This window comes from Pundamilia nyererei, unplaced genomic scaffold, assembly GCF_000239375.1.
Source record: "Pundamilia nyererei isolate P.nyererei 1_Seehausen unplaced genomic scaffold, PunNye1.0 scaffold00006, whole genome shotgun sequence".
Classification (NCBI taxonomy): domain Eukaryota; kingdom Metazoa; phylum Chordata; class Actinopteri; order Cichliformes; family Cichlidae; genus Pundamilia; species Pundamilia nyererei.
In genome coordinates, this window is record NW_005187407.1 from 1,153,431 (window position 1) to 1,169,958 (window position 16,528).

General features: G+C 38.0%; 1 protein-coding gene across 2 annotated transcripts in view; it reads right to left on the bottom strand.

The window, feature by feature from the left end:
• grid2 (glutamate receptor, ionotropic, delta 2) overlaps window positions 1–16,528 on the bottom strand; it is a 530,237-nt gene that overhangs the window by 265,870 nt on the left and 247,839 nt on the right. The window lies entirely within an intron of this gene.

Here is a 16,528-nt window from a genome sequence, read left to right on the forward strand (position 1 = left end):
TCCCCCTGCTGGTAATGCAATTTCTGCATGCAGTAATGCAACTTAATTTCATGTTTTGGAGAGGCAAACCATGAAATGGACACAGTGGATCGGTGTTTCTATTAGACGTTTAATACTAGGTTGCCATAATTTTGACAGACATATGTTCTTGTGCCTATCGAGAGAAGTAAAAGAAAGAAACGTGACTGTTGCTCAGTGTGCGAAAACTGCTGAAACATGCAGAGATGTTTTCGTTGTATACCGATCTCTGTGTAGAAATGTGATTAAAAGCCTGAAACACTGGGACCTGCTCAGTTCACTTTTAAAAAGCAAAACAAGATGTATCCATGTCCTCACCCCAACCGTTTGCAGCAGATGGCTGCCCCTCCCTGAGCTTGTTGGGGGAGATTTCTCCCTTTTAAAAGGGGGGTTTTCCTTCCTGTGGTTGGTCATAGGTAGTTGCCAGATTGCTTGGGTTTCTCCACATCATTACAGGGTCTTATCTCATTGTTGATACGGGGACTGTTGTTGTGATTTGGCGCTGTAAAGTATAAATCAAACTGAATTCAACTGAATTCTACATTATGTGTCTTATGTCAGGATTCTCCTTCTCCCTCCCTCTGTTAAGTTCAGTTCAGGTCTGCTGTATATGAATACCAGTGAGGGCTGAGTAAAGAGCAACAGGACAGTCAAAGTTTCAGCATTGTGCTCACAGCTTTGAGAAATCCAGCCATGCCAATAACGCACTTGTTCTGATAACATCTCTCGTTCCTAATAAATAGACTTTTCTAGTGGCAACTACTGCACACACATTAGGAACAAATTAAGACATGTTTTTAGTGTTCAGTTTGGTTTATATTCCCTGCAACAAACTTTAGTAACTCAGGTTTATATTTTTCATTGTTTGATGTAGCAGACGTGTTGTGTTCATTGATGCATTGACCATTTGCGACGTTCATCTGTCTGCTTTTATATATTAGGCGCCGATTAACTGCAAATCTTTGCCAAACTCTTTGAGTGATTCCAGTCAGTCCAAGTCTGACTGAGACATGTTGCCTCCAAACAAGGCGCCTTGTGCATCCTCATTTCTGTTGACAATGCTTTTTTTGATTGGAGTGTAGTGTTTGCATTAAACATTTCAGACTTATTGATGAAGCTGTTTTTCTAACCCTTAGTGAACAAAGCTTGATGTATCGATTCTCTAATGTGGTCACGTTCATGTCTGCGTGACTGCATGCCATGCACCATCCCCTTAGAAACAGTGTATCAGTGATTTAATGCCGACAGCAACACTGTTACTATTAATATTAATATTTATAATATTTTACATTTGTAAACTTGCTTTTGACGCCACGTTTCCTACAGTTTTAGCCCTGCCTTGCAGAAATATTTGGCAGTCATATTTACAAAAAATTATGGCTGCACACTGATTTGATTGTGGAAGCTGGGAAATTCAATCCAACCGATGGTTAAATTAAACTGCACTTAAGTGGAAGGGATACAGTTTTAAGTAACTGACCTTTTTCAGTTATTATGCTCAGTGCCAGAAAACCTCCTTCTTCATGTGGTGTCAGACTGTTAGACTGCAATGTAAGTCTATTTATGTGTCATCATTACTATGATGATAATAACTTGTGATAAGACCATGATTTTCAGTGTCTCTTGACTCTTTGAGCAATTTCACGGTGCAGCAGGCACAATATGATAAAGAAATATGGAAGGAAGTAGTCAAACTGCTTAGGTCTTATACGGTTAGGTGTAAGTAACACCTTTTTTGTATTTTTCTACTGTACACTACCAAAGTGGATTTGTCAGATTTGCTAAAGTCAAATTTGTCAATGCAAGCCAAGAGCAAGATAATTAAGCTTAAATAAAAGAAAATAAAAACCCATCAGCAAGACATCTTTTACAATCTAAATGATAAGCAATGTGTTGCCAGCTCAGCAGCACCAGAGAATACAACCAAAGTGGTTAATGACAGAATTATTTCCATGATTACGAAAAACTCCTTCACAACATCTAACCAAGTCAAGAACACTCCAGGAACATTTTACATTATTGTTAAACAAGAGATGCTTTCATGAAAGTGACAGCAAGGTGAAATCACATCTGGAAAAAAATGTTTGGAAATATGAAGCTGCAATTAACTTGAATCAGAATGGTGGAAGATGCAACTCGTGATCCAAAACATACAACATCATCCGTCAAACCAGTTGGAAGCAATGTTATGACGTGGCCATGTATGACTGCCGGGCCACTAATGTTTCCTGATGATGTGACTGCTGTTCATTATTTAAATATCTTAACCTAATCATTTCTTTCTGCAGTCATTTTCCAGAAACCCCTCAGTCAGTTTTTCCCTCCCCACTGAAGGTTTGTGCCGCTGTAATGATCCTAAATCTCTAAACCCTGGTCCATTTATCTCTTCACTTATCGATTCATCTACCTATCTGCCTTTCTATCCCCCATTTACACATTAATCTCCTCCTCCGTCTATCGCTTTGCCACTTTTCATTTACTCCTTTCCCTGAATGAGCTAAAGGATGAAGTATACACCCGAAAGATTCATGGTTATCCACATCTGTGACTTTCCCACGTTTCCCTGATCCTGCCAGTTTCCTTCTGTCATGTCGCTGCACCCTCTTCAATCCTTCACCTCCAAACATAACTGTAAGTACATGAAATATGTGCATAGAAAAATAAATAGAGAAGTCAGTGTTGTCATAGGGATAAGAGGAGGTACAAGAGGTGAGGTAAGAAAGGATGAGACCCAGTAAATTAACATATTAAGCGGATAAACTGGTTTCAGGTGGATATTTTTGCATGTGTGCCCATGTAATTTCTTGTAATGTCACTCCTCTTTTCTTTTGCTGTTATATATTTGTCAGTTTTGCTGCGGGTGTGTGTGTAGATTTTTTTTTTTTTTGCATAAAAACACTAAAACTACACGTACTTTGCTCACTGCTTTTCATCTTCTTCTTTACTAAACTATAACACGAGCTGCATCGTTTTAAAGACTTACGGAGTAACTTTTGAATTATATTGGTTTTAAATTGCAGTCCTGCTACAGCAAACTGTCAGAGATGTTCCTGCCAAAGGTTTTTTTTTCTCTTCTTGTATAAAATTTGAAAACTGTTATCTGACATGGCAAGTCATGTCATCTCAACCTATTCAGCTCTAAGCCTATCGACCCAATTAAAGCGTGTATTACAAGGCTTTTTTTTTCTTTTTCTTCCAGGTTTTCTATAGTATGACTGCTTGCTAACACCAGCTTACTATTCCTCTGGCACCAGCCTATCAGAGGGCCCAGGGCTATACCATAGAGTTGTATATAATCCTTTCTATGATCTCAGTCTGTTTCTCTGGACAACAGGCCTCCTGAGGTGAGTTTTGTATCCGTCTCAGCCAGAGTCAGACAAATCTTGCTGGAGGTAGTTAACAAAAGGGAAAAGAAATATCACAAAACAATCAAAACACGTGTCTCTTATTTATTTTCCTGATTCTTAACATTAAACCTAGAGGACAGGAGTGAAGATGTCAGACGAGGAAAAATCATAAAAGTATCTTTCTATGTTTTTTTTGTCCCTTTCAAAACTATTAAAGAACACGTTCATATATGTAACTCTTTTATGTATTATTTTTGCCTGACCCATCAGCAATAAATGTTAGTTATGTTGTTCTCTACTTTCAGGTAAACAAAGCTGCATAAGTGTTTATTCTACCACTTCAAGGACAACTTACAAGGGCAGAGAATGTTCTGAACAAGGACACTGTCCAAATCCCTCTGTGTTCTGCTTCTTAGTAACTTTGCTATCTCTTACATAGGGATTTTAAATGAGCTGCAACAGGCTTATGTTTGTTCTCAGAGGGCAGAGATGAATTATTTTAGTATCTAAAGTACTCTGCCTGCTGCTATGCTAGTATTAAGCTCATGAAAACCCACAGGAAAGCCAGGTGATAAAAAACATGACCCATATTTTAAAACCGAGACCAGGTTGCAAGAAAGCTGTGCCTATGTGTAAGAGAAAGAGTCACAGGCACTGTTAAAGAGGAAAATATGAAAGAGAAACCAGGATGACAGGGACCACAATTAACATGTGAACATGTTTTCACACACTCGCACAGCTTTCCACACATACGTGGACTCGTGCCCAAAAAGCTGAATCAAATTCCCCAAAGAAACATTTATGCTCTTTTCAAAAGAATCTGTGATATACTACAGTCTATTTAGCTGTGTCTTGGCACCAGTAAGCACACCAATTTAAATAAATGACTATTTCAGTGTTTACTCCCACTCTTCACGTTGATTTCTCCCTCTCTTCCCCATAGCTCCAAATCTAACTGACTGTAAAGCATTCAGCAGATACAAAAGAAAAACAAACAAACATACAAAAAAGTGCAGGAAATTCTAATTCTCCTCTGATTTTGGAGTCTGTTGGCCAAGACAGCTTTGCGAGGTGAATGCCAGGTTTATGATGCCAGGTGTCTGGATTACTGGTACTGTTTGCTGAGAGTAGATCAGTACTGGGTGAGAGACAAAAAGAATGAATGAAGCTCATTAGAATAGTATTTCTCATGTGTTACAGAGAATCAAGAAGGGTAATTTTGCCAAAAAGGAAGAATAGGCTGAACGCACTGAGGCGCACTATAGTTAGTGTGCTATTGGAGGTCTTGGATGTCTTACTATATATGACAACAAACATCTCTCACCCAAGCCTTGTATATGTGTACTTAATTCAAATAAATGTTTAAGCTTATACACAAATGCAAACTCCTGACAACGGCTGTATTAGTTTGAATTCAGCTGTTCTTCACTTGTTCTCAGATCACTTAACATAGCCAGGGATGCAGATGAAAGAATAAGGCTAAAACTGTCGACAGTGCAGCTAGAGCCAACAGCCGATTGGCAAGCGTGAAAGAGCCACCCCTAATTCGTGAAATCTGAGAGGTCCATCAACTCCTTCCATCTTTAGCAATGTCGCTATTCAAGTCTACATCAGGCCAAAGTCACCCTTAGGCCTCTGGGAAACTTCCAGTCTCCCAATACGGTGATACTGATAAGTCTGTTGACTGACAGATTTTATATTAATATGACTTTTCCAGTTATACTGACCAAAGGGCTTGGAGACCCACTTTCATACCTTGTTTTGCAGTCCTACATATACTGTACTGCTGTTTTTCCTCTAAGACAAGCAAGCAAGCAGCTGTGATGATTTCATTGTGTTTAACGTCTATATTTTTTCCTATTAATATACATTAAGTTTGATCATCTTTGTAAAATATGTCAACAAAAATGCAAGAAACATAACATTATGTGTGGAGGGTAGAGTTTCTCAACTTCTAGACAAAGAGGAGTTTTTTAAGGAGTATCCTACAAATAAAGTTCAACACAGTCGGGCTTTCTTTGGGTTAGCTGGCTCAACAAAACCTAAAACTCCAGTTAAGATTACAGGTATTACAACTGTGACGGTGCTTTCTGCTTCAGGCTCTGTGCGAACTTATAAGAATAGGTATTTTTTGGTCCATGTGACCCCTCTTCCACACAAAATTACTCCTATCAGTGCCACTCCAATCAGAGACATTATCAAATGATGATAAAATAGCGATTAAAATTAAATTAAAAACAAAACAAAATATAAAATCATAGTAAAATGTTAAAGGAAAAGAGATTAATGCCACAGAAAATCATTAAGCTAGTGATTTAGCCCATATAGCGGTAAAATAATTATTTTAATTCAAGTTATTTGAAAATAGTTAATTTGTTATGTGTGCTTTTGGTGCTGCTGTTTATTTCTAACTTGACTTGAGCTATGCAACTTTAAACTGGACATATTCTAAGCTTAAAAAGGCTAAAAAAGTTGCAATCAAAAACATGGAAATTACAGATCAAAAGTGATATTAATTTTACTGATATAATAGGTGTTCTTCAGAATAAGCAGACTAAGCCATGGATTACAACCAACTATAAAAACATTTCTAAATTTTCCAAATAACCAAAATAATACATGCACATTCCTGTGACAATGCAATGCACAGTTTACACTTAATTTAGTGGTTTTATTACCGACAAGTAATGGCACAACTTAACAACATAAAAAACCCATAATCCTCCAGAGGAGAATCTAGATTGCACTTAAAACACGTTGTAATTAAAAGGATCCGCAGAACCGTGTCACTTCCAGGTGACCGTAAACGGAAGCTCGGAACAAAACCCTCTCCTGACCAGCTTACGTGTTCAGCATCAGTTACCATTGAGCTGATTACTATTAAGCCAGATATACAGAGAACCACGTCGGTGACACAGAAAGGTTTTGACTTTAAACTCAACATAGCTTGCTATGCCAGTAATCTCAATTCGTAGGACAGCTCTCTCCAGTCTTGAGATTCTGAAAGTTTGTGGATGCAACATGTTTTTTGGCAAAAGATTAAACAAGTGAAAGACACCAGCCATACCAGCCTTTCAGTATATTGTATCTTTTTGGGCTGTCTTTTTTTTTAAACACCTAAAAATCTAAGAAGGGTTAGGTGAGCAGTATAAAGCAATGTGAAGAATGAAAAAAAACCTGCACTGGAAGCAACATGTAGCACAGTGGATTAAGCAGTGATCTTCCACCTGGGAGCACGAAGTTCAAATTCTGTGTAAAGCCAAAAGTCAGCTTTGGCTTGGTTGCTACTAAAATGGATTAGAGAAAATAAGGTTGTTACAGAGAAAGTCTTTTTCTTTTAAACTTTAGGGACATGCAGGAGAAGATTCTAACAAGTACAGTCTGGCTTAAAATCTTATATTTAAATTGAAAAGTAAGATCAAAATCTTTCTTAAAGCAGCAGCAGGTTGAGTCATCCTGCTACCGGATCATATGAAAGCAGAGTTTGCAACCTGTAACTACCCACTGCTCTACCTGTCTCTCTTAATGTTGCTTGTTTGTTGCTCTCTGCATGGCATTTTGCACACTGCCAGCCAGTGACTCATAAGCCAGAGAATTGCGGCAATTTACACATACCGTTTTATGCACACAATTTACACATGAAACTACGGTGAAAGAAAGAACGTGCACATACACACACTATCACTTGGTTCATAGAAAAAAAAAAGGAAAACAAAAACAAAATAAAACAATATAACAGGCACCTCCAGCACCACCTTAACGCAGCTTAATGTTTGTTTGGCTGTGCAGCCCAGTCAACCATAGCTGGATTTTCCAACAGCTAGCACACAGGTGCATCGGATTAACACTTAGTGGGGTTGAACTGCAAAAACAGCCTATTGCCATTTCAAATCCCTGTCACACTGTGCTGTTCATGAAAAGTTCCTAACACCTGGACATTCAGTGATTATAATTGAAAAAATAAATAAAAACAGATGTAACTGTATCCAGCTGTATGAAAACACAGACTATGTGCTTAAATTTGATGACGTCTGTCAATAAAAATGTATAATGTTTCTAAATAGTGGCGAAATTACCGACAAATTATCAGTCAGTTTTAGGAAGTTTTACCTTTAAAACACACAAAAATGATTTATTGTTTGTAGTGGATTCTGCTCTATCCTGATTCTTTTGCATTTGAAACATCTGGCCATTACATCTTTATAAACTACCTTGAATGCCCTGGTAGCACCAAGGATGCTGCTCTTTCCCAGTTTTGCCCCTACTTATCAGACAAATCTCATCCTCATCCTTTCTCTCTCACGGAGTGTTCCACAGTGGCCGATTCTTATTCTCTATCTATACGGTTCCACTGGATAAGATTATCTATAAATGCTGTGTTACTTTCCACTGTTATGTGGATAATACCCAGCTATATGTTCTGCTGACAGACAGTAGTCTAAGGGCAATCTCAAATCTTGTGGCTTTTCTCTCTTAAGTTCAATGCTGATGTCACAAAATGTCCTACAGGTCAAATCAGGTCCGATCTGAGATCCTTCTCGTGGGTACCTAAACTCCTTATTGATAAGATGGTGAAAAAGACATCTATGTGGTTCTTTATCATGTTTGGACTACTGTAATTCCCATCAGGTTTTCCACCTACAGCTCATTCAAAACTCAGCTGATAAACTTTTAACATATTTACTGAGATAAAATTATATCACTACCATTCTTGATACCCTACACTGGCTACCTGCTGGGTATCAGATTGACCATTAATTGGAGATAATTTATCAGAATTTCAGGAGTGGGACCAAACCTCCATACATGCCCCTTCCTGTTCTCTGTCTATACATGATATTAGATGGGACCGTTTTTGGGGCCTTCCCCAAAACGCAGCCTTAATTCACGTTCAAGACATCTGCCTTTATCTACTAGAAATGCTGTTAAACCTAAACCTAAAGGTATGTGGTCCGAGCAAGCAAACTACTTTTAAAGCTGTACACGAGCTTGCTCACATTTTTGCGAGAACAAGGCATTATGTTACCTTATGTTACTCCATTCAAAACGTTAACAAAAAGGATGAATTTGTGGGTATTATCCCTCTGCAGGTTTCTGGAGGTTGGGCACTCAAGGGGACAGTGTGATATTAATGAGAGATGTCTTACAAAACCTAAATCTAAATCTTGATTATCAGGCTCAACTGTAGTTTAAACCAGGGGCTGCCTAAGAAACAGCTTAGATATTTTCGAACTGTCAATCCTGAAAGCAACTTTTACACAGTTCCTGGTTAAAAACTATTAGGAAATAAGCATAATATGAATCCTTAAAGAACACAGACACAGTTCAACTTGAATATTTGTATTAAAATAAATGAGGAGCTGTATTGATGGAAGAATGAGTCATGACCAATTGATTCAGCTCATTTTATATCTCTTCAACACACTATGCACGCTGCCAAGGTGCACTAAATGTTTTATAATAATTCCATGAGGAAAGTCATCTAATCTAGTTTTCCTAACTGCAGAAAATGTCCCACTTGATTATTGCTGGTATGAAATGAGTAACCACTAAGGGCTCGTTTGGCTGGAAGCCCAAAATGATTGCCAGTCATGTAACATGACTGACAATCCATTCAAATATAAGCTAATTACTTACACATTTTCCCCAGCATGGGCATGAAAATAACATTTGTATAATTATATATTTGAGCTAATAGTTCATGTGGCCTTCTCAGAGACAGTTTGAGAAGCACTCAGTCAATGCTAAAAGGCATCGTTTCCATCCAGCCTACTACAAGAAGGGAAGGGAGAAAAAATAAATGAAAGATTTACAACAAGATTTAAAACAAAAATGATCTATGGGATTTGCCTTTAATCCAATTCTTCAAGCTTTAAAGCCATAGAGAGAACTATTTATGAAAAGCACTATTCCAAAAAAATCAATTAGCTACTGAAAAGACAGACGACTTTTCCCTGTGCTAACTTGGTCACTCTCTGTCTTACTCAGTGTAAAACTATGAACATTAATCCACTCATGAAGATGAACTACGCAGTGTGACTAATATGCAAGACTGACCTTTCAGTTTGTTTATGATGTCATGTGTTTCTGGATGAAGTGTGAATCCCAGATTGTTACCAGCTGTGATAGAATAGCTGATATTGATTTGTGTGTGCGTGCGTGTGTGTGTGTGTGTGTGTGTGTGTATTTGTGCACTTTGGTAATAGCGTTGATTGATTCCCAAATACTCATGCATCTGAACCTCAATGTGTTGATTGGTGTTGCAGCTGCTGTGATCTTATCACAAGATGGTCCTCGGTTAATTCATTTTCTTGTTTCCTGCCTGATGCCTATAAATCAACACACTGAAAATTGCTTTTCTTTATCTGCTTACACCAATTATTCACACTAAACATTCAGATTTCTGTGAATGTACAAATTCACAAGTGTGTATGTTTGTGTTTCCCATAGGGTCATCCTCCACAGCTTCTCTGCAATATTACTTCGAGTGTTATACAAGATTAATGCATGTACGTGTGCTGGTGTCTCTTGAGAACTCCACCAGCTCATCAACACTTTTTCTCATTCTAGCAAATCGGGGCAACTTTTGGATAAGCGTACATTTGCTAACGATGGTCTCTTTTTAGATTTAGACTTTTACATTAATGCCCTAACTATTATCATAAAAAAATTTAAAAAAAGAACAGATTTAAGAACAGTGAATTTTTTTTCAATCTGGTGATTAGTCTACAGTAAACCCAGCTTTTCACCTGCAGTCAGCAAGGACAGGTTCCTTTGACATCCTGGGTATATTAAAAGGATATATTACCAGCCAGTAGCCAAATCAATATACAGGGCATAAAGGGCGGGGATAGCTCGGTAGGTAGAGTGGTCGCCGGAAGGTTGAGGGTTCGAATCCACTGAACGGCTACCCTGACGTACCCCTGAGCAAGGTACCATCCCTACACACTGCTCCCCAGTGCGCCTGCTTAGTAGCTGCCCACTGAGTGAATGGGTCAAATGCAGAGAGAGTTATTTCCCCACGGGGCATCAATAAAGTATACATTATTATTACACTGTTTATTTTTTAGAATTTCATTGGGGTTTTTTTGTTGGTTTTTTTTGTGATGTTTGTTCCATTTTCACTTTTGGATGTGGGATTATGTAGGAAAAAGACGGATCTAACCACATTACTAACATATGAAAAAATACAAGAGGTTTCGAAGGCAAAAAAAGAAAATAAAACAAAAAAAGGAAAAAAAGTTTAGTTTTATTATTATTATTGTTAGTTGTAATATTGTAATCTGCAATGATGGCACACGTTTCTCACTTTTTTAAAGTGATGAAATCCAAAAGGAAATACCTAAAATATATTACAATGGAAGGAAGTGTTACTTGAGTTGTTCACTCGCCACCTCCATAACAAAATGATTCAAAATGCTGGAACCAGACTGGTCAAAAAAAGGTTGGATAGAAGTTGCAGCAGCCACCTGCAGGGACAGAGTGTTCCTGGGCCTCAGAACAGAACGAGCAGCATGGATATTATTTGAATATTTGTATTATTTTTCTTTCCCTGTAAAATGATGATGTTTTACTTGTATTTAACGTATATATAATTGTTCTTATTTTATTATTACAACAATTATTATTATTGCTATTGGTTGTTGCTATTTTTTTTTTTATGTTTGAACTGAGCAACAAATGGAGGTGCTGCATTTCTGTATCCCAGTGTTTCCTCTGAGTTTCTAAGAACTGCATAAAAATCACACAATAATACACTTTTTTTAAATTTTAAAAACAATACAACCACATGGCTTCTCTTTACCATGCTATGTTAACATGCTCTGCACAACTTATTTACACAGTGAGGCTGCATCAAATTGCAGCCACAATCAACATAATTGGAGTGCATTTTAATACCAGGTGTGACCCTGCCAGCTATATATTATGTTCCTATACAATGAAAGTGTGGTACAGGAACATAACCTAATTACAGTTAGGTAAAATGTAATCACTGCCCGCATTATGTTTACAGGCAGTCTCGTTAATTATCTACCCATCTTTTTCTTCATGGATGATGTGCCACATTTATGAATGACAGATTTTTTGGAAAATGCATTGTAAGCACACGATGTCAAAACAGAGACGCAGCCAACTACGGGCACATTTAGAACATTGTGGTTTCATCAATTAGTGCCATTAGATAGTGGTGTTATTGTGCGTGTACCTTGGGACTCAATTTGCTGTGGACTGTTTTGGTTCCATTTTTGAGAGCCTCTGTGAGCATTATTTAAAACTGTCCAGTAGTCAATATCAGTCTTAGTATAATGGTATGACACTGAGCAGACATTTCAGCCACTAAAAGTACTGTGGAGATTTGAAATATCACTTAATGAATTGCTCCCCTCCCAATGTAGTTTCGTAAAAAATGAAGTAAACAAGAAAAATGCAAATTAGGTATAATTTGATGTGAGCACCCTTTCCTTTTCAAACAGCAGCGAATATTTCATGACCCTTGGCAGGGAGGTTGTTCCAAGCCCATTGGAAAGCTGGCAGCAGTTGTTATGGTTGTAGGCTGTCAAATTTATTTTTGGTCAGACAATATCAGCGATACTGAGAGCACAAATCTGTGTTGTGTTGGCGTCTTATGCAGGATTCCTCATTCTTGGTGGTGATTACCCTAGTTGCAGGACTATAGTCATGATATAATGGATATCTGGGATAACGAAAATGTAATGTAAAGGCGAGAGTATAAGTAAAGTGCCTTTCTACTCTACTTGAGTAGAAATGACATTTACCAGTTCACAAGCACAAACACATTCATACAAGCACTCTTGTCTATATCTATAAACTTGAATGCGTTGGAGGTTTGGGATTCAATACCTTGCCCAAGGATGCTTTGGCAAGCAGACTTGAGCTGCCAGGGATCAAGCCACCAACCCTCTGATTAGAAGATATCCCGATTCAGCTCCTAAGCCACAGCCTCCCCAAAAGCTGACGCTCTCTTTGTTTTAATAGTGTTAAACTAGAGAAAACTAGTTAATAGCATCAAGACATGTTATTCACCAACATCTTGTACTTTTAGTTCGTCTTTCACACACAAATCAACACACACAAAATGTCATCTTTCAGTCCTCGTGAAGTCTACACAGTGCAGACAGAACAAAATTATTTCCAGAAAGTCCACTTAAGAGAGCTAAAAGTACAGCTGTGGGTTAGCAAGCACATGGCGAAGAGTGGGATTTCTGTGATGCAGGGTACATCTGTATGCTCAATTCTTTGAAGTGGGGTGATACACAGCAGCCACTTCTGGGAGGGCTAAACAACATTTTCATTCTTTATAGGCTTAGCTCTTCTTTTCAACTTTGTTTTCTTTGAAGTTGAGTGTTTATAGGGATTTCCTTGTTACAGCTGCCATTACACTGTGGAAGCACATAATCTGGACCTGAGAGATAAAGACTGAGTGAAATGAAAGCAGAATAATTATTTTTAAAAAGTCACAAAAATATAATGAAAGCACCTTGAACCCTCAGACAGATGTAGAAAAAGGCTAAGGTCAAAAAATGTTTTGTCTTATTATATGTATAACAAATGAAGTAAGAAAAAAAAACCCCCACACATTTTCTAATTTCTTCTGACCTGGATTAACTTCACTAATTACGGTCCATATGGATGAATACACATGGACACGCATTTACAAAATAGGATGCTAACAACTTCATATTCCTTGTTATGCAAATGATTTCAGTCATGCAACATCTGGCCCTACAAATAATAACAAGGCTATTGCCAGCGATCAAAGAGTGCATTTGACATTATAATAACGCCTTAAGTTGCACAAAAAATATATTCTTCCAGTCATGCAATTAACTTGAGAATGCTTGAATCTCTAGAGAGCTTTACAAAGACAATGGCCTCATTTGTACATCAAGTCTAGCATTTCAGTACCACTTGGAAAACATCTTCCATCATTTTTGAAAATATGACAAGAACGCACGACACAGGTGAACTCTCTCCTTCTGTTCACCAGTGATGGGGTTGGTGTGAGTGTATACATCAGTCAGGTTTGATATATTAAGCCATGTGCTTACATGTCTATGCAAGAGGACTGTGTGTGCATATGTGTCCAGATGTTCACATCCAGCTCCTGTCATGAAGCATCAGGGCAGATTAATCCTAGCATAACCAAAAGCCTTCTATATTTTTTAAAGGCAAGCACAGCAGCATGAGAGAATAACAGAACAGTTGTAATACATTAATGAAAAAAAATCCAGCAGATGTGCAACTCAAAGAAAAATATGAGACTTTCTAGAACACAGAATCTCAGACTTACTAAGACAGTGGAAAAGTTGCAAAGTAACATTAGTAATGCTAATTACTAATCATAACTGTCCAGAAGTGCACATACTTATAGGTGCTTTTCATGCCTACATGATAAAAATGTGGGAATGAAAACACACATGAGCAAGCAAATACTTGATTTTCCTTTTCAGCCTTTTCAGACCACTGAGAATATCAACAGATGTAATATCCCTTTGTCTAAACAGTAGTACACCCTTATTCCCAGGCTTTAATTGTACTAAACAAGAGCACAAGAGAATTTGGAAAGTGAGAGAGAGAATATACACTAATGAGACTAATGACTAGTTGGAAAGAGGTGAGGCACAAAAAGGAGACAGACCAATGACTGGAAGTGCAACTAACTGCAACTACAAGACAAACAGGAACAAAATAGGAAACAACTCAACAGAAACTCAACATCATGAAGCCTTTAGCAGAAATAAGTTTGTTGTCTATCATTTTTAATGCATGCATGCAGAAAAATGTAAAAAATCTTCTCAGTTGCATTTTTAATGGTTGTCCTGCGTGTACGGAAAGTTCAAATCTCCACCACAACATTTCATTCCACATATAAAACAACAACATTATCTTTTCATTTACCAGATATCATTCTGAAGGCCTGACTTTGACAGTTTGGCATTTGCAATCCTGTTTTCTTAAACCAGATGTGACAAGCGAGGGGTAGAGCTGACTGAGTACCAGAGGACAAACCTATATGGAGACTTGTCAGTCACAAGCGGGCACACCCAAACCATGCCCTGCTTTATTATTTCCTTTACCCCGAATGAGAACAGAGTTTACAGCAATACTGAGAAAGAATAGAAGAAGTTTGCAATTATCTCCATAAACTTACTATTAAAACTCTTAATGAAATCACATAAGACAGCGGGTATGAACTTCTAAACAATCTGACTTTTTGCAACCCTCTGCTGGCCATCAGAAAGAATGCAACTTTCAGGCAATTCTGCATTGCCTTCACTTTAAGACGTGGACTTTTTCTGTCTTTTACATAAAGTCTGTGAGAGCATAAAACACTTTTAAAGGAAACATCAGCTCCAGTTTTGCAGCAAGAGGTACATTTACAGCACTATAGATCATCTGATTTTAGATGCACAACAAATGTTCGCAATGCAGTGAGAGGTATTGAAGCACAGATACATTATTCAATAACTGGTGAGTATTACACAACTTATGAGCGCTGGAGGTTTTTTCACTTTTACTGCCATCATCAAGAACATGAAACAACAGTTAAAAAGACTGGTGTTTTTTCCTTTTCTTATCCAACCATCAGGGAAAGCTGGGCCCTCAACATCACAGGTGTATGGCTCTCAACATCAGTTAAGCTTTCCTGGTTCTGCAGCTCCAGAACCGTCCCTGTTGGACCTGACAATAGCAGATTGAGTTCCTCTCCCTGTGGATGGTAAGTCTTAATATTATCGACTAAAATACGAAAGTACTCAGCACATTTTTTGTCCTTCAAATGTCATTTCCATGCATAATAATTCTATGCTATTCTACTGTTCAGATCACCTGTTGTTATTTAGCTCCAGTCCCTGGTCTAGATGACATTAAGGAGTGTAAAAGCCAGAGGCTGCATGCCCACTAAGATGTGGCAACTGGCTGGCCTGTAATATTATTTTAAAAGCTGTCTCAGGTGACTTTTAGACAGTACGCTGGCACGAATCCCACCGGTAAAACCAGGGAAGCCTGTTATATCCATTAATGCCTTTTTGTGAGTGTGTGAGGTTGGGACATCCAGTGGAAATTAAACTGACAGCTTCTCATTGTGTGACTTAAAAAGTGCCCTAACTGTTTGTGTGAGCACTCTACTAACCCGATGATATATCCAAGTCATCACTGCTGTTACATTATCCAGCTACAACACATCTTCGTGTTGTGATGACTTTCATTTCTGCTGTGATAGCATTATTGGATTGGTAGAGAGCAGAGCTGAGATGCGAACGCATTCCTAATGGGATCAACCGCAAACATTATCCTTGCGCGATCTATTCTGTAGCATTTTATTAACTCACTGTCATTCAGTATTTGAGAAATATTCCTCCTACCTCTTTGCCTTTCCCTTGTTTTTCTCCTTCCCTGCTTATGATTCTTATCGTTTTCCCCTCTGCTCAGTTTACTGCCTTTAGGTGTTCTCTGAAGGACCGTGAATAACTTTTCTGCAAAGTTTTTGCACTGAGAAGCTTTATGAATAAAGCTCCTAACCTTTGCCAGAATGGTAATTGGCAAACTGTTGTTGCTCTAAAGTTCCTATTGAACAGCTTTTTCTTGGTAAGCTTCTGATGCAGGTCATATTTGTAAAATTTATTTTGAGGTACACACACGCGCGTGTATGTGTGTATCTTTCTGTGTTTTAATGATGCGGCCTGGTCCATGGTTGAATTTATTTGAAATCTGGAATCTTCTGCTTGTAAATGACTTTCTCTACGTTTTATTTCACACAGTTTGGAGGCCTTTTTAGATTCATTCCCTGACTCATAGGCAGCCCTGATCTTTCATCCCAAGGCCTTTGAAGAACTCTTTGGATCTTGACATGATAACACAACATACTTCAATGGCAAAGAGAATACCAGACCCCAGGTGTGAGAGGTTTAAATGAGACCAGCTCCACCTGTCACTTCCTCTAGAGATTAAAATCACTGGCATCTAATCTGGAACCTATAACCTTCCATTTTATAGCTTTCCAAGCGTATTAAAGTAAAAACAAAATGTTTTGTAGAGTGGACGGTTGAAATGAAACAACCAAACTCTTTATTTGGAACAATATAGATTTATTTCTCTCTCATTTTTTTAATTTAATTTTTAATGCAACCCCTGCAAAGCTC